This window comes from Sinohyriopsis cumingii, chromosome 17 (genome assembly GCF_028554795.1).
Source record: "Sinohyriopsis cumingii isolate HCF-2022 chromosome 17, ASM2855479v2, whole genome shotgun sequence".
In the NCBI taxonomy this organism is placed as follows: domain Eukaryota; kingdom Metazoa; phylum Mollusca; class Bivalvia; order Unionida; family Unionidae; genus Sinohyriopsis; species Sinohyriopsis cumingii.
Genome location: NC_142977.1, coordinates 24,520,189 through 24,542,456, shown reverse-complemented (window position 1 = coordinate 24,542,456; position 22,268 = coordinate 24,520,189). Strand labels below are relative to the sequence as shown.

At 41.1% G+C, this 22,268-nt stretch overlaps 14 non-coding genes across 14 annotated transcripts; all 14 read left to right on the top strand.

Moving 5' to 3' along the window:
- The first annotated feature begins 586 nt into the window (after window positions 1-586).
- Window positions 587-749, top strand: LOC149778253 (U1 spliceosomal RNA). The gene has a single exon (XR_016415970.1). It is a non-coding gene; the product is annotated as a U1 spliceosomal RNA (small nuclear RNA).
- A 1,469-nt stretch (window positions 750-2,218) lies between these two features.
- On the top strand, window positions 2,219-2,382 carry LOC149778252 (U1 spliceosomal RNA). Its single transcript, XR_016415896.1, has one exon. It is a non-coding gene; the product is annotated as a U1 spliceosomal RNA (small nuclear RNA).
- Window positions 2,383-3,853: 1,471 nt separating this feature from the next.
- LOC149778251 (U1 spliceosomal RNA) lies at window positions 3,854-4,017 on the top strand. The gene has a single exon (XR_016415967.1). It is a non-coding gene; the product is annotated as a U1 spliceosomal RNA (small nuclear RNA).
- Window positions 4,018-5,466: 1,449 nt separating this feature from the next.
- On the top strand, window positions 5,467-5,629 carry LOC149778250 (U1 spliceosomal RNA). Its single transcript, XR_016415969.1, has one exon. It is a non-coding gene; the product is annotated as a U1 spliceosomal RNA (small nuclear RNA).
- A 1,467-nt stretch (window positions 5,630-7,096) lies between these two features.
- Window positions 7,097-7,260, top strand: LOC149778249 (U1 spliceosomal RNA). Its single transcript, XR_016415895.1, has one exon. It is a non-coding gene; the product is annotated as a U1 spliceosomal RNA (small nuclear RNA).
- Window positions 7,261-8,731: 1,471 nt separating this feature from the next.
- LOC149778248 (U1 spliceosomal RNA) lies at window positions 8,732-8,895 on the top strand. Its single transcript, XR_016415950.1, has one exon. It is a non-coding gene; the product is annotated as a U1 spliceosomal RNA (small nuclear RNA).
- Window positions 8,896-10,389: 1,494 nt separating this feature from the next.
- On the top strand, window positions 10,390-10,553 carry LOC149778247 (U1 spliceosomal RNA). The gene has a single exon (XR_016415949.1). It is a non-coding gene; the product is annotated as a U1 spliceosomal RNA (small nuclear RNA).
- Window positions 10,554-12,052: 1,499 nt separating this feature from the next.
- LOC149778246 (U1 spliceosomal RNA) lies at window positions 12,053-12,216 on the top strand. Its single transcript, XR_016415948.1, has one exon. It is a non-coding gene; the product is annotated as a U1 spliceosomal RNA (small nuclear RNA).
- A 1,461-nt stretch (window positions 12,217-13,677) lies between these two features.
- LOC149778245 (U1 spliceosomal RNA) lies at window positions 13,678-13,840 on the top strand. The gene has a single exon (XR_016415968.1). It is a non-coding gene; the product is annotated as a U1 spliceosomal RNA (small nuclear RNA).
- A 1,487-nt stretch (window positions 13,841-15,327) lies between these two features.
- LOC149778244 (U1 spliceosomal RNA) lies at window positions 15,328-15,491 on the top strand. Its single transcript, XR_016415957.1, has one exon. It is a non-coding gene; the product is annotated as a U1 spliceosomal RNA (small nuclear RNA).
- A 1,469-nt stretch (window positions 15,492-16,960) lies between these two features.
- LOC149778243 (U1 spliceosomal RNA) lies at window positions 16,961-17,124 on the top strand. The gene has a single exon (XR_016415956.1). It is a non-coding gene; the product is annotated as a U1 spliceosomal RNA (small nuclear RNA).
- Window positions 17,125-18,591: 1,467 nt separating this feature from the next.
- Window positions 18,592-18,755, top strand: LOC149778242 (U1 spliceosomal RNA). The gene has a single exon (XR_016415947.1). It is a non-coding gene; the product is annotated as a U1 spliceosomal RNA (small nuclear RNA).
- Window positions 18,756-20,224: 1,469 nt separating this feature from the next.
- On the top strand, window positions 20,225-20,388 carry LOC149778241 (U1 spliceosomal RNA). The gene has a single exon (XR_016415894.1). It is a non-coding gene; the product is annotated as a U1 spliceosomal RNA (small nuclear RNA).
- A 1,490-nt stretch (window positions 20,389-21,878) lies between these two features.
- On the top strand, window positions 21,879-22,042 carry LOC149778240 (U1 spliceosomal RNA). The gene has a single exon (XR_016415893.1). It is a non-coding gene; the product is annotated as a U1 spliceosomal RNA (small nuclear RNA).
- The last annotated feature ends 226 nt before the right edge of the window (window positions 22,043-22,268 follow it).

The following is a 22,268-nucleotide window of genomic DNA, read 5'->3' as shown; positions in this document are numbered from 1 at the left end:
CCTGCATTTTTCATTTATGACACCAAGCGATCTTGCCCGTGCAAACACAATCCCTTTCCCTACGTAACAGTTCGGGAAAGCATTGTGTACTAAACAGCTGGATGTGATTGACCATAGTTCTTGCTAGACGACTATTGCTATTTCACTGTCAACATGCTGTGAAGTAACTATGGGAGGTCAATGGCTGATATCAGTTTCAAGAACAAGACAAGCCCGAAACGCGGAATTGAAAAATGTATCCATATATTTAATTAAAAAACCATAATAGCTGAAAAATACGCACCGTTGCCTCAAGTTAAGAAATTTGCCAGGGGCCAATATACGAGACTATCCCCTGCCGTCCAAGCAAACCTATATAGCATATATCCACCGTAAAAGAAACTGAAATTGCAAATAAAGGACTATTTGAAGACATTTCAGTTACTTTTGTAATGTTGAAACATAAGCTATAAAGTTATTCGGAATACTAAGACATCAGCAGTACCATGGCCCTGAATCGTTTTAATTTATTTTCATTACTTAGAGGCACACTTCCTACTCCAGACACAAATGTCAGTTGATAAACGTCAGTAAACGTCAAGAAATCATACTTACCTGGACCAGGGAGTACCGTGATCAGCTAGGCGGTTTCCCAGGATGAGGCCTTTCCATTGCACTTCGGTTGGGCTGAAACCTGCGATCACCCCAAATGTGGGTGACTCGGGGTCGTTATTTATTAGTGTGGGGGTCTGTGTTCGCGCTAACCCCTGATAATTCAATTAAAAATAACCAATAATCTCAAGCTTATGACAAAATTAGTCTGGATGTCTCTGATTAGCACGTGCCAATCGATAATGTTATTATTTCTTACACTGCTCTTTCAAGGGGTGGGTACCCCTGGTGGTCTAAAGAGCCCACCATTACGGATCGCGGCCATCTCACCTGTCTGCGTGTGTTTGAGTTTCGGATTTGGCCCATGTGGTTATCAGAGAAAGCTTGCCAGTATGTTTTCATGGGTCGGGAGTTCTTTCCGTTCATTTTTCTTCTCCCGGGTTCTTCCTCCACCATTTATATTGCCTGCCATGCATAGCCTATCTTGTGCTGAAAAATGGCATTAAACCCTACAACAAACAACTTTCAAAGAGCCATCTCACAACGAACGTGTGAAATATCTTTGAGTAACAGCGATCCAGCATATTTGTGAGAGAAAGAAAGGAAGAAAGAGAAATAAATGGAAACATGCTTACTGGATTCGACGAAAATCAAGTTTTATTTTCACAGAACTTCTCTGCAGTAGAGAGAGAGAGAGAGAGAGAGAGAGAGAGAGAGAGAGAAACAATATCTTCAAATAACAGGAACAACTTCGTTAATACAGCAAGCTTGTTGTCCTTATGAAAAGCAGTGACAGCTTCATCATAAGTCTCATTGTAGAGATCATCTGCATCACCAGTTACTTCTGTATCAGCAGCACTTTCAACAATCCAAAGCTTCTAGACTCGGAGTACGGCGAAGCGTAGCTGGCCAATCAGTGGCACAAAGATTTCAAATTTAATAAAACAGAGGAAACAAATAGTAGTATTCCTTTGACCTGACAAGTCGATTTGCAGTGGTTCATAGCAAAAGAGGTTGATGCACTGCAACCTCAAATTTATACCTGCATTTTTCATTTATGACACCAAGCGATCTTGCCAGTGCAAACACAATCCCTTTCCCTACGTAACAGTTCGGGAAAGCATTGTGTACTAAACAGCTGGATGTGATTGACCATAGTTCTTGCTAGACGACTATTGCTATTTCACTGTCAACTTGCTGTGAAGTAACTATGGGAGGTCAATGGCTGATATCAGTTTCAAGAACAAGACAAGCCCGAAACGCGGAATTGAAAAATGTATCCATATATTTAATTAAAAAACCATAATAGCTGAAAAATACGCACCGTTGCCTCAAGTTAAGAAATTTGCCAGGGGCCAATATACGAAACTATGCCCTGCCGTCCAAGCAAACCTATATAGCATATATCCACCGTAAAAGAAACTGAAATTGCAAATAAAGGACTATTTGAAGACATTTCAGTTACTTTTGTAATGTTGAAACATAAGCTATAAAGTTATTCGGAATACTAAGACATCAGCAGTACCATGGCCCTGAATCGTTTTAATTTATTTTCATTACTTAGAGGCACACTTCCTACTCCAGACACAAATGTCAGTTGATAAACGTCAGTAAACGTCAAGAAATCATACTTACCTGGACCAGGGAGTACCGTGATCAGCTAGGCGGTTTCCCCAGGATGAGGCCTTTCCATTGCACTTCGGTTGGGCTGAAACCTGCGATCACCCCAAATGTGGGTGACTCGGGGTCGTTATTTATTAGTGTGGGGGTCTGCGTTCGCGCTAACCCCTGATAATTCAATTAAAAATAACCAATAATCTCAAGCTTATGACAAAATTAGTCTGGATGTCTCTGATTAGCACGTGCCAATCGATAATGTTATTATTTCTTACACTGCTCTTTCAAGGGGTGGGTACCCCGGGTGGTCTAAATAGCCCACCATTACGGATCGCGGCCATCTCACCTGTCTGCGTGTGTTTGAGTTTCGGATTTGGCCCATGTGGTTATCAGAGAAAGCTTGCCAGTATGTTATCATGGGTCGGGAGTTCTTTCCGTTCAGTTTTCTACTCCCGGGTTCTTCCTCCACCATTTATATTGCCTGCCATGCATAGCCTATCTTGTGCTGAAAAATGGCATTAAACCCTACAACAAACAACTTTCAAAGAGCCATCTCACAACGAACGTGTGAAATATCTTTGAGTAACAGCGATCCAGCATATTTGTGAGAGAAAGAAAGGAATAAAGAGAAATAAATGGAAACATGCTTACTGGATTCGACGAAAATCAAGTTTTATTTTCACAGAACTTCTCTGCAGTAGAGAGAGAGAGAGAGAGAGAGAGAGAGAGAGAGAGAGAGAAACAATATCTTCAAATAACAGGAACAACTTCGTTAATACAGCAAGCTTGTTGTCCTTATCAAAAGCAGTGACAGCTTCATCATAAGTCTCATTGTAGAGATCATCTGCATCACCAGTTACTTCTGTATCAGCAGCACTTTCAACAATCCAAAGCTTCTAGACTCGGAGTACGGCGAAGCGTAGCTGGCCAATCAGTGGCACAAAGATTTCAAATTTAATAAAACAGAGGAAACAAATAGTAGTATTCCTTTGACCTGACAAGTCGATTTGCAGTGGTTCATAGCAAAAGAGGTTGATGCACTGCAACCTCAAATTTATACCTGCATTTTTCATTTATGACACCAAGCGATCTTGCCAGTGCAAACACAATCCCTTTCCCTACGTAACAGTTCGGGAAAGCATTGTGTACTAAACAGCTGGATGTGATTGACCATAGTTCTTGCTAGACGACTATTGCTATTTCACTGTCGACTTGCTGTGAAGTAACTATGGGAGGTCAATGGCTGATATCAATTTCAAGAACAAGACAAGCCCGAAACGCGGAATTGAAAAATGTATCCATATATTTAATTAAAAAACCATAATAGCTGAAAAATACGCACCGTTGCCTCAAGTTAAGAAATTTGCCAGGGGCCAATATACGAAACTATCCCCTGCCGTCCGAGCAAACCTATATAGCATATATCCACCGTAAAAGAAACTGAAATTGCAAATAAAGGACTATTTGAAGACATTTCAGTTACTTTTGTAATGTTGAAACATAAGCTATAAAGTTATTCGGAATACTAAGACATCAGCAGTACCATGGCCCTGAATCGTTTTAATTTATTTTCATTACTTAGAGGCACACTTCCTACTCCAGACACAAATGTCAGTTGATAAACGTCAGTAAACGTCAAGAAATCATACTTACCTGGACCAGGGAGTACCGTGATCAGCTAGGCGGTTTCCCCAGGATGAGGCCTTTCCATTGCACTTCGGTTGGGCAGAAACCTGCGATCACCCCAAATGTGGGTGACTCGGGGTCGTTATTTATTAGTGTGTGGGTCTGCGTTCGCGCTAACCCCTGATAATTCAATTAAAAATAACCAATAATCTCAAGCTTATGACAAAATTAGTCTGGATGTCTCTGATTAGCACGTGCCAATCGATAATGTTATTATTTCTTACACTGCTCTTTCAAGGGGTGGGTACCCCGGGTGGTCTAAATGGCCCACCATTACGGATCGCGGCCATCTCACCTGTCTGCGTGTGTTTGAGTTTCGGATTTGGCCCACGTGGTTATCAGAGAAAGCTTGCCAGTATGTTATCATGGGTCGGGAGTTCTTTCCATTCATTTTTCTTCTCCCGGGTTCTTCCTCCACCATTTATATTGCCTGCCATGCATAGCCTATCTTGTGCTGAAAAATGGCATTAAACCCTACAACAAACAACTTTCAAAGAGCCATCTCACAACGAACGTGTGAAATATCTTTGAGTAACAGCGATCCAGCATATTTGTGAGAGAAAGAAAGAAAGAAAGAGAAATAAATGGAAACATGCTTACTGGATTCGACGAAAATCAAGTTTTATTTTCACAGAACTTCTCTGCAGTAGAGAGAGAGAGAGAGAGAAACAATATCTTCAAATAACAGGAACAACTTCGTTAATACAGCAAACTTGCTGTCCTTATGAAAAGCAGTGACAGCTTCATCATAAGTCTCATTGTAGAGATCATCTGCATCACCAGTTACTTCTGTATCAGCAGCACTTTCAACAATCCAAAGCTTCTAGACTCGGAGTACGGCGAAGCGAAGCTGGCCAATCAGTGGCACAAAGATTTCAAATTTAATAAAACAGAGGAAACAAATAGTAGTATTCCTTTGACCTGACAAGTCGATTTGCAGTGGTTCATAGCAAAAGAGGTTGATGCACTGCAACCTCAAATTTATACCTGCATTTTTCATTTATGACACCAAGCGATCTTGCCCGTGCAAACACAATCCCTTTCCCTACGTAACAGTTCGGGAAAGCATTGTGTACTAAACAGCTGGATGTGATTGACCATAGTTCTTGCTAGACGACTATTGCTATTTCACTGTCAACATGCTGTGAAGTAACTATGGGAGGTCAATGGCTGATATCAGTTTCAAGAACAAGACAAGCCCGAAACGCGGAATTGAAAAATGTATCCATATATTTAATTAAAAAACCATAATAGCTGAAAAATACGCACCGTTGCCTCAAGTTAAGAAATTTGCCAGGGGCCAATATACGAGACTATCCCCTGCCGTCCAAGCAAACCTATATAGCATATATCCACCGTAAAAGAAACTGAAATTGCAAATAAAGGACTATTTGAAGACATTTCAGTTACTTTTGTAATGTTGAAACATAAGCTATAAAGTTATTCGGAATACTAAGACATCAGCAGTACCATGGCCCTGAATCGTTTTAATTTATTTTCATTACTTAGAGGCACACTTCCTACTCCAGACACAAATGTCAGTTGATAAACGTCAGTAAACGTCAAGAAATCATACTTACCTGGACCAGGGAGTACCGTGATCAGCTAGGCGGTTTCCCAGGATGAGGCCTTTCCATTGCACTTCGGTTGGGCTGAAACCTGCGATCACCCCAAATGTGGGTGACTCGGGGTCGTTATTTATTAGTGTGGGGGTCTGTGTTCGCGCTAACCCCTGATAATTCAATTAAAAATAACCAATAATCTCAAGCTTATGACAAAATTAGTCTGGATGTCTCTGATTAGCACGTGCCAATCGATAATGTTATTATTTCTTACACTGCTCTTTCAAGGGGTGGGTACCCCTGGTGGTCTAAAGAGCCCACCATTACGGATCGCGGCCATCTCACCTGTCTGCGTGTGTTTGAGTTTCGGATTTGGCCCATGTGGTTATCAGAGAAAGCTTGCCAGTATGTTTTCATGGGTCGGTAGTTCTTTCCGTTCATTTTTCTTCTCCCGGGTTCTTCCTCCACCATTTATATTGCCTGCCATGCATAGCCTATCTTGTGCTGAAAAATGGCATTAAACCCTACAACAAACAACTTTCAAAGAGCCATCTCACAACGAACGTGTGAAATATCTTTGAGTAACAGCGATCCAGCATATTTGTGAGAGAAAGAAAGAAAGAAAGAGAAATAAATGGAAACATGCTTACTGGATTCGACGAAAATCAAGTTTTATTTTCACAGAACTTCTCTGCAGTAGAGAGAGAGAGAGAGAGAGAGAGAGAGAGAGAGAGAAACAATATCTTCAAATAACAGGAACAACTTCGTTAATACAGCAAGCTTGTTGTCCTTATGAAAAGCAGTGACAGCTTCATCATAAGTCTCATTGTAGAGATCATCTGCATCACCAGTTACTTCTGTATCAGCAGCACTTTCAACAATCCAAAGCTTCTAGACTCGGAGTACGGCGAAGCGTAGCTGGCCAATCAGTGGCACAAAGATTTCAAATTTAATAAAACAGAGGAAACAAATAGTAGTATTCCTTTGACCTGACAAGTCGATTTGCAGTGGTTCATAGCAAAAGAGGTTGATGCACTGCAACCTCAAATTTATACCTGCATTTTTCATTTATGACACCAAGCGATCTTGCCAGTGCAAACACAATCCCTTTCCCTACGTAACAGTTCGGGAAAGCATTGTGTACTAAACAGCTGGATGTGATTGACCATAGTTCTTGCTAGACGACTATTGCTATTTCACTGTCAACTTGCTGTGAAGTAACTATGGGAGGTCAATGGCTGATATCAGTTTCAAGAACAAGACAAGCCCGAAACGCGGAATTGAAAAATGTATCCATATATTTAATTAAAAAACCATAATAGCTGAAAAATACGCACCGTTGCCTCAAGTTAAGAAATTTGCAAGGGGCCAATATACGAAACTATGCCCTGCCGTCCAAGCAAACCTATATAGCATATATCCACCGTAAAAGAAACTGAAATTGCAAATAAAGGACTATTTGAAGACATTTCAGTTACTTTTGTAATGTTGAAACATAAGCTATAAAGTTATTCGGAATACTAAGACATCAGCAGTACCATGGCCCTGAATCGTTTTAATTTATTTTCATTACTTAGAGGCACACTTCCTACTCCAGACACAAATGTCAGTTGATAAACGTCAGTAAACGTCAAGAAATCATACTTACCTGGACCAGGGAGTACCGTGATCAGCTAGGCGGTTTCCCCAGGATGAGGCCTTTCCATTGCACTTCGGTTGGGCTGAAACCTGCGATCACCCCAAATGTGGGTGACTCGGGGTCGTTATTTATTAGTGTGGGGGTCTGCGTTCGCGCTAACCCCTGATAATTCAATTAAAAATAACCAATAATCTCAAGCTTATGACAAAATTAGTCTGGATGTCTCTGATTAGCACGTGCCAATCGATAATGTTATTATTTCTTACACTGCTCTTTCAAGGGGTGGGTACCCCGGGTGGTCTAAATAGCCCACCATTACGGATCGCGGCCATCTCACCTGTCTGCGTGTGTTTGAGTTTCGGATTTGGCCCATGTGGTTATCAGAGAAAGCTTGCCAGTATGTTATCATGGGTCGGGAGTTCTTTCCGTTCAGTTTTCTTCTCCCGGGTTCTTCCTCCACCATTTATATTGCCTGCCATGCATAGCCTATCTTGTGCTGAAAAATGGCATTAAACCCTACAACAAACAACTTTCAAAGAGCCATCTCACAACGAACGTGTGAAATATCTTTGAGTAACAGCGATCCAGCATATTTGTGAGAGAAAGAAAGGAATAAAGAGAAATAAATGGAAACATGCTTACTGGATTCGACGAAAATCAAGTTTTATTTTCACAGAACTTCTCTGCAGTAGAGAGAGAGAGAGAGAGAGAGAGAGAGAGAGAGAGAGAGAAACAATATCTTCAAATAACAGGAACAACTTCGTTAATACAGCAAGCTTGTTGTCCTTATCAAAAGCAGTGACAGCTTCATCATAAGTCTCATTGTAGAGATCATCTGCATCACCAGTTACTTCTGTATCAGCAGCACTTTCAACAATCCAAAGCTTCTAGACTCGGAGTACGGCGAAGCGTAGCTGGCCAATCAGTGGCACAAAGATTTCAAATTTAATAAAACAGAGGAAACAAATAGTAGTATTCCTTTGACCTGACAAGTCGATTTGCAGTGGTTCATAGCAAAAGAGGTTGATGCACTGCAACCTCAAATTTATACCTGCATTTTTCATTTATGACACCAAGCGATCTTGCCAGTGCAAACACAATCCCTTTCCCTACGTAACAGTTCGGGAAAGCATTGTGTACTAAACAGCTGGATGTGATTGACCATAGTTCTTGCTAGACGACTATTGCTATTTCACTGTCGACTTGCTGTGAAGTAACTATGGGAGGTCAATGGCTGATATCAATTTCAAGAACAAGACAAGCCCGAAACGCGGAATTGAAAAATGTATCCATATATTTAATTAAAAAACCATAATAGCTGAAAAATACGCACCGTTGCCTCAAGTTAAGAAATTTGCCAGGGGCCAATATACGAAACTATCCCCTGCCGTCCGAGCAAACCTATATAGCATATATCCACCGTAAAAGAAACTGAAATTGCAAATAAAGGACTATTTGAAGACATTTCAGTTACTTTTGTAATGTTGAAACATAAGCTATAAAGTTATTCGGAATACTAAGACATCAGCAGTACCATGGCCCTGAATCGTTTTAATTTATTTTCATTACTTAGAGGCACACTTCCTACTCCAGACACAAATGTCAGTTGATAAACGTCAGTAAACGTCAAGAAATCATACTTACCTGGACCAGGGAGTACCGTGATCAGCTAGGCGGTTTCCCCAGGATGAGGCCTTTCCATTGCACTTCGGTTGGGCTGAAACCTGCGATCACCCCAAATGTGGGTGACTCGGGGTCGTTATTTATTAGTGTGTGGGTCTGCGTTCGCGCTAACCCCTGATAATTCAATTAAAAATAACCAATAATCTCAAGCTTATGACAAAATTAGTCTGGATGTCTCTGATTAGCACGTGCCAATCGATAATGTTATTATTTCTTACACTGCTCTTTCAAGGGGTGGGTACCCCGGGTGGTCTAAATAGCCCACCATTACGGATCGCGGCCATCTCACCTGTCTGCGTGTGTTTGAGTTTCGGATTTGGCCCACGTGGTTATCAGAGAAAGCTTGCCAGTATGTTATCATGGGTCGGGAGTTCTTTCCATTCATTTTCTTCTCCCGGGTTCTTCCTCCACCATTTATATTGCCTGCCATGCATAGCCTATCTTGTGCTGAAAAATGGCATTAAACCTTACAACAAACAACTTTCAAAGAGCCATCTCACAACGAACGTGTGAAATATCTTTGAGTAACAGCGATCCAGCATATTTGTGAGAGAAAGAAAGAAAGAAAGAGAAATAAATGGAAACATGCTTACTGGATTCGACGAAAATCAAGTTTTATTTTCACAGAACTTCTCTGCAGTAGAGAGAGAGAGAGAGAGAGAGAGAGAGAGAGAGAGAGAGAGAGAGAGAGAGAGAGAGAGAGAGAAACAATATCTTCAAATAACAGGAACAACTTCGTTAATACAGCAAGCTTGTTCTCCTTATCAAAAGCAGTGACAGCTTCATCATAAGTCTCATTGTAGAGATCATCTGCATCACCAGTTACTTCTGTATCAGCAGCACTTTCAACAATCCAAAGCTTCTAGACTCGGAGTACGGCGAAGCGTAGCTGGCCAATCAGTGGCACAAAGATTTCAAATTTAATAAAACAGAGGAAACAAATAGTAGTATTCCTTTGACCTGACAAGTCGATTTGCAGTGGTTCATAGCAAAAGAGGTTGATGCACTGCAACCTCAAATTTATACCTGCATTTTTCATTTATGACACCAAGCGATCTTGCCAGTGCAAACACAATCCCTTTCCCTACGTAACAGTTCGGGAAAGCATTGTGTACTAAACAGCTGGATGTGATTGACCATAGTTCTTGCTAGACGACTATTGCTATTTCACTGTCGACTTGCTGTGAAGTAACTATGGGAGGTCAATGGCTGATATCAATTTCAAGAACAAGACAAGCCCGAAACGCGGAATTGAAAAATGTATCCATATATTTAATTAAAAAACCATAATAGCTGAAAAATACGCACCGTTGCCTCAAGTTAAGAAATTTGCCAGGGGCCAATATACGAAACTATGCCCTGCCGTCCAAGCAAACCTATATAGCATATATCCACCGTAAAAGAAACTGAAATTGCAAATAAAGGACTATTTGAAGACATTTCAGTTACTTTTGTAATGTTGAAACATAAGCTATAAAGTTATTCGGAATACTAAGACATCAGCAGTACCATGGCCCTGAATCGTTTTAATTTATTTTCATTACTTAGAGGCACACTTCCTACTCCAGACACAAATGTCAGTTGATAAACGTCAGTAAACGTCAAGAAATCATACTTACCTGGACCAGGGAGTACCGTGATCAGCTAGGCGGTTTCCCCAGGATGAGGCCTTTCCATTGCACTTCGGTTGGGCTGAAACCTGCGATCACCCCAAATGTGGGTGACTCGGGGTCGTTATTTATTAGTGTGTGGGTCTGCGTTCGCGCTAACCCCTGATAATTCAATTAAAAATAACCAATAATCTCAAGCTTATGACAAAATTAGTCTGGATGTCTCTGATTAGCACGTGCCAATCGATAATGTTATTATTTCTTACACTGCTCTTTCAAGGGGTGGGTACCCCGGGTGGTCTAAATAGCCCACCATTACGGATCGCGGCCATCTCACCTGTCTGCGTGTGTTTGAGTTTCGGATTTGGCCCATGTGGTTATCAGAGAAAGCTTGCCAGTATGTTATCATGGGTCGGGAGTTCTTTCCGTTCAGTTTTCTTCTCCCGGGTTCTTCCTCCACCATTTATATTGCCTGCCATGCATAGCCTATCTTGTGCTGAAAAATGGCATTAAACCCTACAACAAACAACTTTCAAAGAGCCATCTCACAACGAACGTGTGAAATATCTTTGAGTAACAGCGATCCAGCATATTTGTGAGAGAAAGAAAGAAAGAAAGAGAAATAAATGGAAACATGCTTACTGGATTCGACGAAAATCAAGTTTTATTTTCACAGAACTTCTCTGCAGTAGAGAGAGAGAGAGAGAGAGAGAGAGAGAGAGAGAGAGAGAGAGAGAGAGAGAGAGAGAGAGAGAGAGAAACAATATCTTCAAATAACAGGAACAACTTCGTTAATACAGCAAGCTTGTTCTCCTTATCAAAAGCAGTGACAGCTTCATCATAAGTCTCATTGTAGAGATCATCTGCATCACCAGTTACTTCTGTATCAGCAGCACTTTCAACAATCCAAAGCTTCTAGACTCGGAGTACGGCGAAGCGTAGCTGGCCAATCAGTGGCACAAAGATTTCAAATTTAATAAAACAGAGGAAACAAATAGTAGTATTCCTTTGACCTGACAAGTCGATTTGCAGTGGTTCATAGCAAAAGAGGTTGATGCACTGCAACCTCAAATTTATACCTGCATTTTTCATTTATGACACCAAGCGATCTTGCCAGTGCAAACACAATCCCTTTCCCTACGTAACAGTTCGGGAAAGCATTGTGTACTAAACAGCTGGATGTGATTGACCATAGTTCTTGCTAGACGACTATTGCTATTTCACTGTCGACTTGCTGTGAAGTAACTATGGGAGGTCAATGGCTGATATCAATTTCAAGAACAAGACAAGCCCGAAACGCGGAATTGAAAAATGTATCCATATATTTAATTAAAAAACCATAATAGCTGAAAAATACGCACCGTTGCCTCAAGTTAAGAAATTTGCCAGGGGCCAATATACGAAACTATCCCCTGCCGTCCGAGCAAACCTATATAGCATATATCCACCGTAAAAGAAACTGAAATTGCAAATAAAGGACTATTTGAAGACATTTCAGTTACTTTTGTAATGTTGAAACATAAGCTATAAAGTTATTCGGAATACTAAGACATCAGCAGTACCATGGCCCTGAATCGTTTTAATTTATTTTCATTACTTAGAGGCACACTTCCTACTCCAGACACAAATGTCAGTTGATAAACGTCAGTAAACGTCAAGAAATCATACTTACCTGGACCAGGGAGTACCGTGATCAGCTAGGCGGTTTCCCCAGGATGAGGCCTTTCCATTGCACTTCGGTTGGGCTGAAACCTGCGATCACCCCAAATGTGGGTGACTCGGGGTCGTTATTTATTAGTGTGTGGGTCTGCGTTCGCGCTAACCCCTGATAATTCAATTAAAAATAACCAATAATCTCAAGCTTATGACAAAATTAGTCTGGATGTCTCTGATTAGCACGTGCCAATCGATAATGTTATTATTTCTTACACTGCTCTTTCAAGGGGTGGGTACCCCGGGTGGTCTAAATAGCCCACCATTACGGATCGCGGCCATCTCACCTGTCTGCGTGTGTTTGAGTTTCGGATTTGGCCCACGTGGTTATCAGAGAAAGCTTGCCAGTATGTTATCATGGGTCGGGAGTTCTTTCCATTCATTTTTCTTCTCCCGGGTTCTTCCTCCACCATTTATATTGCCTGCCATGCATAGCCTATCTTGTGCTGAAAAATGGCATTAAACCCTACAACAAACAACTTTCAAAGAGCCATCTCACAACGAACGTGTGAAATATCTTTGAGTAACAGCGATCCAGCATATTTGTGAGAGAAAGAAAGAAAGAAAGAGAAATAAATGGAAACATGCTTACTGGATTCGACGAAAATCAAGTTTTATTTTCACAGAACTTCTCTGCAGTAGAGAGAGAGAGAGAGAGAGAGAGAGAGAGAAACAATATCTTCAAATAACAGGAACAACTTCGTTAATACAGCAAGCTTGTTGTCCTTATCAAAAGCAGTGACAGCTTCATCATAAGTCTCATTGTAGAGATCATCTGCATCACCAGTTACTTCTGTATCAGCAGCACTTTCAACAATCCAAAGCTTCTAGACTCGGAGTACGGCGAAGCGAAGCTGGCCAATCAGTGGCACAAAGATTTCAAATTTAATAAAACAGAGGAAACAAATAGTAGTATTCCTTTGACCTGACAAGTCGATTTGCAGTGGTTCATAGCAAAAGAGGTTGATGCACTGCAACCTCAAATTTATACCTGCATTTTTCATTTATGACACCAAGCGATCTTGCCCGTGCAAACACAATCCCTTTCCCTACGTAACAGTTCGGGAAAGCATTGTGTACTAAACAGCTGGATGTGATTGACCATAGTTCTTGCTAGACGACTATTGCTATTTCACTGTCAACATGCTGTGAAGTAACTATGGGAGGTCAATGGCTGATATCAGTTTCAAGAACAAGACAAGCCCGAAACGCGGAATTGAAAAATGTATCCATATATTTAATTAAAAAACCATAATAGCTGAAAAATACGCACCGTTGCCTCAAGTTAAGAAATTTGCCAGGGGCCAATATACGAGACTATCCCCTGCCGTCCAAGCAAACCTATATAGCATATATCCACCGTAAAAGAAACTGAAATTGCAAATAAAGGACTATTTGAAGACATTTCAGTTACTTTTGTAATGTTGAAACATAAGCTATAAAGTTATTCGGAATACTAAGACATCAGCAGTACCATGGCCCTGAATCGTTTTAATTTATTTTCATTACTTAGAGGCACACTTCCTACTCCAGACACAAATGTCAGTTGATAAACGTCAGTAAACGTCAAGAAATCATACTTACCTGGACCAGGGAGTACCGTGATCAGCTAGGCGGTTTCCCAGGATGAGGCCTTTCCATTGCACTTCGGTTGGGCTGAAACCTGCGATCACCCCAAATGTGGGTGACTCGGGGTCGTTATTTATTAGTGTGGGGGTCTGTGTTCGCGCTAACCCCTGATAATTCAATTAAAAATAACCAATAATCTCAAGCTTATGACAAAATTAGTCTGGATGTCTCTGATTAGCACGTGCCAATCGATAATGTTATTATTTCTTACACTGCTCTTTCAAGGGGTGGGTACCCCTGGTGGTCTAAAGAGCCCACCATTACGGATCGCGGCCATCTCACTTGTCTGCGTGTGTTTGAGTTTCGGATTTGGCCCATGTGGTTATCAGAGAAAGCTTGCCAGTATGTTTTCATGGGTCGGGAGTTCTTTCCGTTCATTTTTCTTCTCCCGGGTTCTTCCTCCACCATTTATATTGCCTGCCATGCATAGCCTATCTTGTGCTGAAAAATGGCATTAAACCCTACAACAAACAACTTTCAAAGAGCCATCTCACAACGAACGTGTGAAATATCTTTGAGTAACAGCGATCCAGCATATTTGTGAGAGAAAGAAAGGAAGAAAGAGAAATAAATGGAAACATGCTTACTGGATTCGACGAAAATCAAGTTTTATTTTCACAGAACTTCTCTGCAGTAGAGAGAGAGAGAGAGAGAGAGAGAGAGAGAGAGAGAGAGAGAGAGAGAGAGAGAGAAACAATATCTTCAAATAACAGGAACAACTTCGTTAATACAGCAAGCTTGTTGTCCTTATGAAAAGCAGTGACAGCTTCATCATAAGTCTCATTGTAGAGATCATCTGCATCACCAGTTACTTCTGTATCAGCAGCACTTTCAACAGTCCAAAGCTTCTAGACTCGGAGTACGGCGAAGCGTAGCTGGCCAATCAGTGGCACAAAGATTTCAAATTTAATAAAACAGAGGAAACAAATAGTAGTATTCCTTTGACCTGACAAGTCGATTTGCAGTGGTTCATAGCAAAAGAGGTTGATGCACTGCAACCTCAAATTTATACCTGCATTTTTCATTTATGACACCAAGCGATCTTGCCAGTGCAAACACAATCCCTTTCCCTACGTAACAGTTCGGGAAAGCATTGTGTACTAAACAGCTGGATGTGATTGACCATAGTTCTTGCTAGACGACTATTGCTATTTCACTGTCAACTTGCTGTGAAGTAACTATGGGAGGTCAATGGCTGATATCAGTTTCAAGAACAAGACAAGCCCGAAACGCGGAATTGAAAAATGTATCCATATATTTAATTAAAAAACCATAATAGCTGAAAAATACGCACCGTTGCCTCAAGTTAAGAAATTTGCCAGGGGCCAATATACGAAACTATCCCCTGCCGTCCGAGCAAACCTATATAGCATATATCCACCGTAAAAGAAACTGAAATTGCAAATAAAGGACTATTTGAAGACATTTCAGTTACTTTTGTAATGTTGAAACATAAGCTATAAAGTTATTCGGAATACTAAGACATCAGCAGTACCATGGCCCTGAATCGTTTTAATTTATTTTCATTACTTAGAGGCACACTTCCTACTCCAGACACAAATGTCAGTTGATAAACGTCAGTAAACGTCAAGAAATCATACTTACCTGGACCAGGGAGTACCGTGATCAGCTGAGCGGTTTCCCCAGGATGAGGCCTTTCCATTGCACTTCGGTTGGGCTGAAACCTGCGATCACCCCAAATGTGGGTGACTCGGGGTCGTTATTTATTAGTGTGGGGGTCTGCGTTCGCGCTAACCCCTGATAATTCAATTAAAAATAACCAATAATCACAAGCTTAGGACAAAATTAGTCTGGATGTCTCTGATTAGCACGTGCCAATCGATAATGTTATTATTTCTTACACTGCTCTTTCAAGGGGTGGGTACCCCGGGTGGTCTAAATAGCCCACCATTACGGATCGCGGCCATCTCACCTGTCTGCGTGTGTTTGAGTTTCGGATTTGGCCCATGTGGTTATCAGAGAAAGCTTGCCAGTATGTTTTCATGGGTCGGGAGTTCTTTCCGTTCATTTTTCTTCTCCCGGGTTCTTCCTCCACCATTTATATTGCCTGCCATGCATAGCCTATCCTGTGCTGAAAAATGGCATTAAACCCTACAACAAACAACTTTCAAAGAGCCATCTCACAACGAACGTGTGAAATATCTTTGAGTAACAGCGATCCAGCATATTTGTGAGAGAAAGAAAGGAAGAAAGAGAAATAAATGGAAACATGCTTACTGGATTCGACGAAAATCAAGTTTTATTTTCACAGAACTTCTCTGCAGTAGAGAGAGAGAGAGAGAGAGAGAGAGAGAGAGAGAGAGAAACAATATCTTCAAATAACAGGAACAACTTCGTTAATACAGCAAGCTTGTTGTCCTTATGAAAAGCAGTGACAGCTTCATCATACGTCTCATTGTAGAGATCATCTGCATCACCAGTTACTTCTGTATCAGCAGCACTTTCAACAATCCAAAGCTTCTAGACTCGGAGTACGGCGAAGCGTAGCTGGCCAATCAGTGGCACAAAGATTTCAAATTTAATAAAACAGAGGAAACAAATAGTAGTATTCCTTTGACCTGACAAGTCGATTTGCAGTGGTTCATAGCAAAAGAGGTTGATGCACTGCAACCTCAAATTTATACCTGCATTTTTCATTTATGACACCAAGCGATCTTGCCAGTGCAAACACAATCCCTTTCCCTACGTAACAGTTCGGGAAAGCATTGTGTACTAAACAGCTGGATGTGATTGACCATAGTTCTTGCTAGACGACTATTGCTATTTCACTGTCAACTTGCTGTGAAGTAACTATGGGAGGTCAATGGCTGATATCAGTTTCAAGAACAAGACAAGCCCGAAACGCGGAATTGAAAAATGTATCCATATATTTAATTAAAAAACCATAATAGCTGAAAAATACGCACCGTTGCCTCAAGTTAAGAAATTTGCCAGGGGCCAATATACGAAACTATCCCCTGCCGTCCGAGCAAACCTATATAGCATATATCCACCGTAAAAGAAACTGAAATTGCAAATAAAGGACTATTTGAAGACATTTCAGTTACTTTTGTAATGTTGAAACATAAGCTATAAAGTTATTCGGAATACTAAGACATCAGCAGTACCATGGCCCTGAATCGTTTTAATTTATTTTCATTACTTAGAGGCACACTTCCTACTCCAGACACAAATGTCAGTTGATAAACGTCAGTAAACGTCAAGAAATCATACTTACCTGGACCAGGGAGTACCGTGATCAGCTGAGCGGTTTCCCCAGGATGAGGCCTTTCCATTGCACTTCGGTTGGGCTGAAACCTGCGATCACCCCAAATGTGGGTGACTCGGGGTCGTTATTTATTAGTGTGGGGGTCTGCGTTCGCGCTAACCCCTGATAATTCAATTAAAAATAACCAATAATCACAAGCTTAGGACAAAATTAGTCTGGATGTCTCTGATTAGCACGTGCCAATCGATAATGTTATTATTTCTTACACTGCTCTTTCAAGGGGTGGGTACCCCGGGTGGTCTAAATAGCCCACCATTACGGATCGCGGCCATCTCACCTGTCTGCGTGTGTTTGAGTTTCGGATTTGGCCCATGTGGTTATCAGAGAAAGCTTGCCAGTATGTTTTCATGGGTCGGGAGTTCTTTCCGTTCATTTTTCTTCTCCCGGGTTCTTCCTCCACCATTTATATTGCCTGCCATGCATAGCCTATCCTGTGCTGAAAAATGGCATTAAACCCTACAACAAACAACTTTCAAAGAGCCATCTCACAACGAACGTGTGAAATATCTTTGAGTAACAGCGATCCAGCATATTTGTGAGAGAAAGAAAGGAAGAAAGAGAAATAAATGGAAACATGCTTACTGGATTCGACGAAAATCAAGTTTTATTTTCACAGAACTTCTCTGCAGTAGAGAGAGAGAGAGAGAGAGAGAGAGAGAGAGAGAGAAACAATATCTTCAAATAACAGGAACAACTTCGTTAATACAGCAAGCTTGTTGTCCTTATGAAAAGCAGTGACAGCTTCATCATACGTCTCATTGTAGAGATCATCTGCATCACCAGTTACTTCTGTATCAGCAGCACTTTCAACAATCCAAAGCTTCTAGACTCGGAGTACGGCGAAGCGTAGCTGGCCAATCAGTGGCACAAAGATTTCAAATTTAATAAAACAGAGGAAACAAATAGTAGTATTCCTTTGACCTGACAAGTCGATTTGCAGTGGTTCATAGCAAAAGAGGTTGATGCACTGCAACCTCAAATTTATACCTGCATTTTTCATTTATGACACCAAGCGATCTTGCCAGTGCAAACACAATCCCTTTCCCTACGTAACAGTTCGGGAAAGCATTGTGTACTAAACAGCTGGATGTGATTGACCATAGTTCTTGCTAGACGACTATTGCTATTTCACTGTCGACTTGCTGTGAAGTAACTATGGGAGGTCAATGGCTGATATCAATTTCAAGAACAAGACAAGCCCGAAACGCGGAATTGAAAAATGTATCCATATATTTAATTAAAAAACCATAATAGCTGAAAAATACGCACCGTTGCCTCAAGTTAAGAAATTTGCCAGGGGCCAATATACGAAACTATGCCCTGCCGTCCAAGCAAACCTATATAGCATATATCCACCGTAAAAGAAACTGAAATTGCAAATAAAGGACTATTTGAAGACATTTCAGTTACTTTTGTAATGTTGAAACATAAGCTATAAAGTTATTCGGAATACTAAGACATCAGCAGTACCATGGCCCTGAATCGTTTTAATTTATTTTCATTACTTAGAGGCACACTTCCTACTCCAGACACAAATGTCAGTTGATAAACGTCAGTAAACGTCAAGAAATCATACTTACCTGGACCAGGGAGTACCGTGATCAGCTAGGCGGTTTCCCCAGGATGAGGCCTTTCCATTGCACTTCGGTTGGGCTGAAACCTGCGATCACCCCAAATGTGGGTGACTCGGGGTCGTTATTTATTAGTGTGTGGGTCTGCGTTCGCGCTAACCCCTGATAATTCAATTAAAAATAACCAATAATCTCAAGCTTATGACAAAATTAGTCTGGATGTCTCTGATTAGCACGTGCCAATCGATAATGTTATTATTTCTTACACTGCTCTTTCAAGGGGTGGGTACCCCGGGTGGTCTAAATAGCCCACCATTACGGATCGCGGCCATCTCACCTGTCTGCGTGTGTTTGAGTTTCGGATTTGGCCCATGTGGTTATCAGAGAAAGCTTGCCAGTATGTTATCATGGGTCGGGAGTTCTTTCCGTTCAGTTTTCTTCTCCCGGGTTCTTCCTCCACCATTTATATTGCCTGCCATGCATAGCCTATCTTGTGCTGAAAAATGGCATTAAACCCTACAACAAACAACTTTCAAAGAGCCATCTCACAACGAACGTGTGAAATATCTTTGAGTAACAGCGATCCAGCATATTTGTGAGAGAAAGAAAGAAAGAAAGAGAAATAAATGGAAACATGCTTACTGGATTCGACGAAAATCAAGTTTTATTTTCACAGAACTTCTCTGCAGTAGAGAGAGAGAGAGAGAGAGAGAGAGAGAGAGAGAGAGAAACAATATCTTCAAATAACAGGAACAACTTCGTTAATACAGCAAGCTTGTTGTCCTTATCAAAAGCAGTGACAGCTTCATCATAAGTCTCATTGTAGAGATCATCTGCATCACCAGTTACTTCTGTATCAGCAGCACTTTCAACAATCCAAAGCTTCTAGACTCGGAGTACGGCGAAGCGTAGCTGGCCAATCAGTGGCACAAAGATTTCAAATTTAATAAAACAGAGGAAACAAATAGTAGTATTCCTTTGACCTGACAAGTCGATTTGCAGTGGTTCATAGCAAAAGAGGTTGATGCACTGCAACCTCAAATTTATACCTGCATTTTTCATTTATGACACCAAGCGATCTTGCCAGTGCAAACACAATCCCTTTCCCTACGTAACAGTTCGGGAAAGCATTGTGTACTAAACAGCTGGATGTGATTGACCATAGTTCTTGCTAGACGACTATTGCTATTTCACTGTCAACTTGCTGTGAAGTAACTATGGGAGGTCAATGGCTGATATCAGTTTCAAGAACAAGACAAGCCCGAAACGCGGAATTGAAAAATGTATCCATATATTTAATTAAAAAACCATAATAGCTGAAAAATACGCACCGTTGCCTCAAGTTAAGAAATTTGCCAGGGGCCAATATACGAAACTATCCCCTGCCGTCCGAGCAAACCTATATAGCATATATCCACCGTAAAAGAAACTGAAATTGCAAATAAAGGACTATTTGAAGACATTTCAGTTACTTTTGTAATGTTGAAACATAAGCTATAAAGTTATTCGGAATACTAAGACATCAGCAGTACCATGGCCCTGAATCGTTTTAATTTATTTTCATTACTTAGAGGCACACTTCCTACTCCAGACACAAATGTCAGTTGATAAACGTCAGTAAACGTCAAGAAATCATACTTACCTGGACCAGGGAGTACCGTGATCAGCTAGGCGGTTTCCCCAGGATGAGGCCTTTCCATTGCACTTCGGTTGGGCTGAAACCTGCGATCACCCCAAATGTGGGTGACTCGGGGTCGTTATTTATTAGTGTGGGGGTCTGCGTTCGCGCTAACCCCTGATAATTCAATTAAAAATAACCAATAATCACAAGCTTAGGACAAAATTAGTCTGGATGTCTCTGATTAGCACGTGCCAATCGATAATGTTATTATTTCTTACACTGCTCTTTCAAGGGGTGGGTACCCCGGGTGGTCTAAATAGCCCACCATTACGGATCGCGGCCATCTCACCTGTCTGCGTGTGTTTGAGTTTCGGATTTGGCCCATGTGGTTATCAGAGAAAGCTTGCCAGTATGTTTTCATGGGTCGGGAGTTCTTTCCGTTCATTTTTCTTCTCCCGGGTTCTTCCTCCACCATTTATATTGCCTGCCATGCATAGCCTATCCTGTGCTGAAAAATGGCATTAAACCCTACAACAAACAACTTTCAAAGAGCCATCTCACAACGAACGTGTGAAATATCTTTGAGTAACAGCGATCCAGCATATTTGTGAGAGAAAGAAAGGAAGAAAGAGAAATAAATGGAAACATGCTTACTGGATTCGACGAAAATCAAGTTTTATTTTCACAGAACTTCTCTGCAGTAGAGAGAGAGAGAGAGAGAGAGAGAGAGAGAGAGAGAGAGAGAGAGAGAGAGAGAGAGAGAACAATATCTTCAAATAACAGGAACAACTTCGTTAATACAGCAAGCTTGTTGTCCTTATCAAAAGCAGTGACAGCTTCATCAGAAGTCTCATTGTAGAGATCATCTGCATCACCAGTTACTTCTGTATCAGCAGCACTTTCAACAATCCAAAGCTTCTAGACTCGGAGTACGGCGAAGCGTAGCTGGCCAATCAGTGGCACAAAGATTTCAAATTTAATAAAACAGAGGAAACAAATAGTAGTATTCCTTTGACCTGACAAGTCGATTTGCAGTGGTTCATAGCAAAAGAGGTTGATGCACTGCAACCTCAAATTTATACCTGCATTTTTCATTTATGACACCAAGCGATCTTGCCAGTGCAAACACAATCCCTTTCCCTACGTAACAGTTCGGGAAAGCATTGTGTACTAAACAGCTGGATGTGATTGACCATAGTTCTTGCTAGACGACTATTGCTATTTCACTGTCGACTTGCTGTGAAGTAACTATGGGAGGTCAATGGCTGATATCAGTTTCAAGAACAAGACAAGCCCGAAACGCGGAATTGAAAAATGTATCCATATATTTAATTAAAAAACCATAATAGCTGAAAAATACGCACCGTTGCCTCAAGTTAAGAAATTTGCCAGGGGCCAATATACGAAACTATCCCCTGCCGTCCGAGCAAACCTATATAGCATATATCCACCGTAAAAGAAACTGAAATTGCAAATAAAGGACTATTTGAAGACATTTCAGTTACTTTTGTAATGTTGAAACATAAGCTATAAAGTTATTCGGAATACTAAGACATCAGCAGTACCATGGCCCTGAATCGTTTTAATTTATTTTCATTACTTAGAGGCACACTTCCTACTCCAGACACAAATGTCAGTTGATAAACGTCAGTAAACGTCAAGAAATCATACTTACCTGGACCAGGGAGTACCGTGATCAGCTAGGCGGTTTCCCCAGGATGAGGCCTTTCCATTGCACTTCGGTTGGGCTGAAACCTGCGATCACCCCAAATGTGGGTGACTCGGGGTCGTTATTTATTAGTGTGGGGGTCTGCGTTCGCGCTAACCCCTGATAATTCAATTAAAAATAACCAATAATCTCAAGCTTAGGACAAAATTAGTCTGGATGTCTCTGATTAGCACGTGCCAATCGATAATGTTATTATTTCTTACACTGCTCTTTCAAGGGGTGGGTACCCCGGGTGGTCTAAATAGCCCACCATTACGGATCGCGGCCATCTCACCTGTCTGCGTGTGTTTGAGTTTCGGATTTGGCCCATGTGGTTATCAGAGAAAGC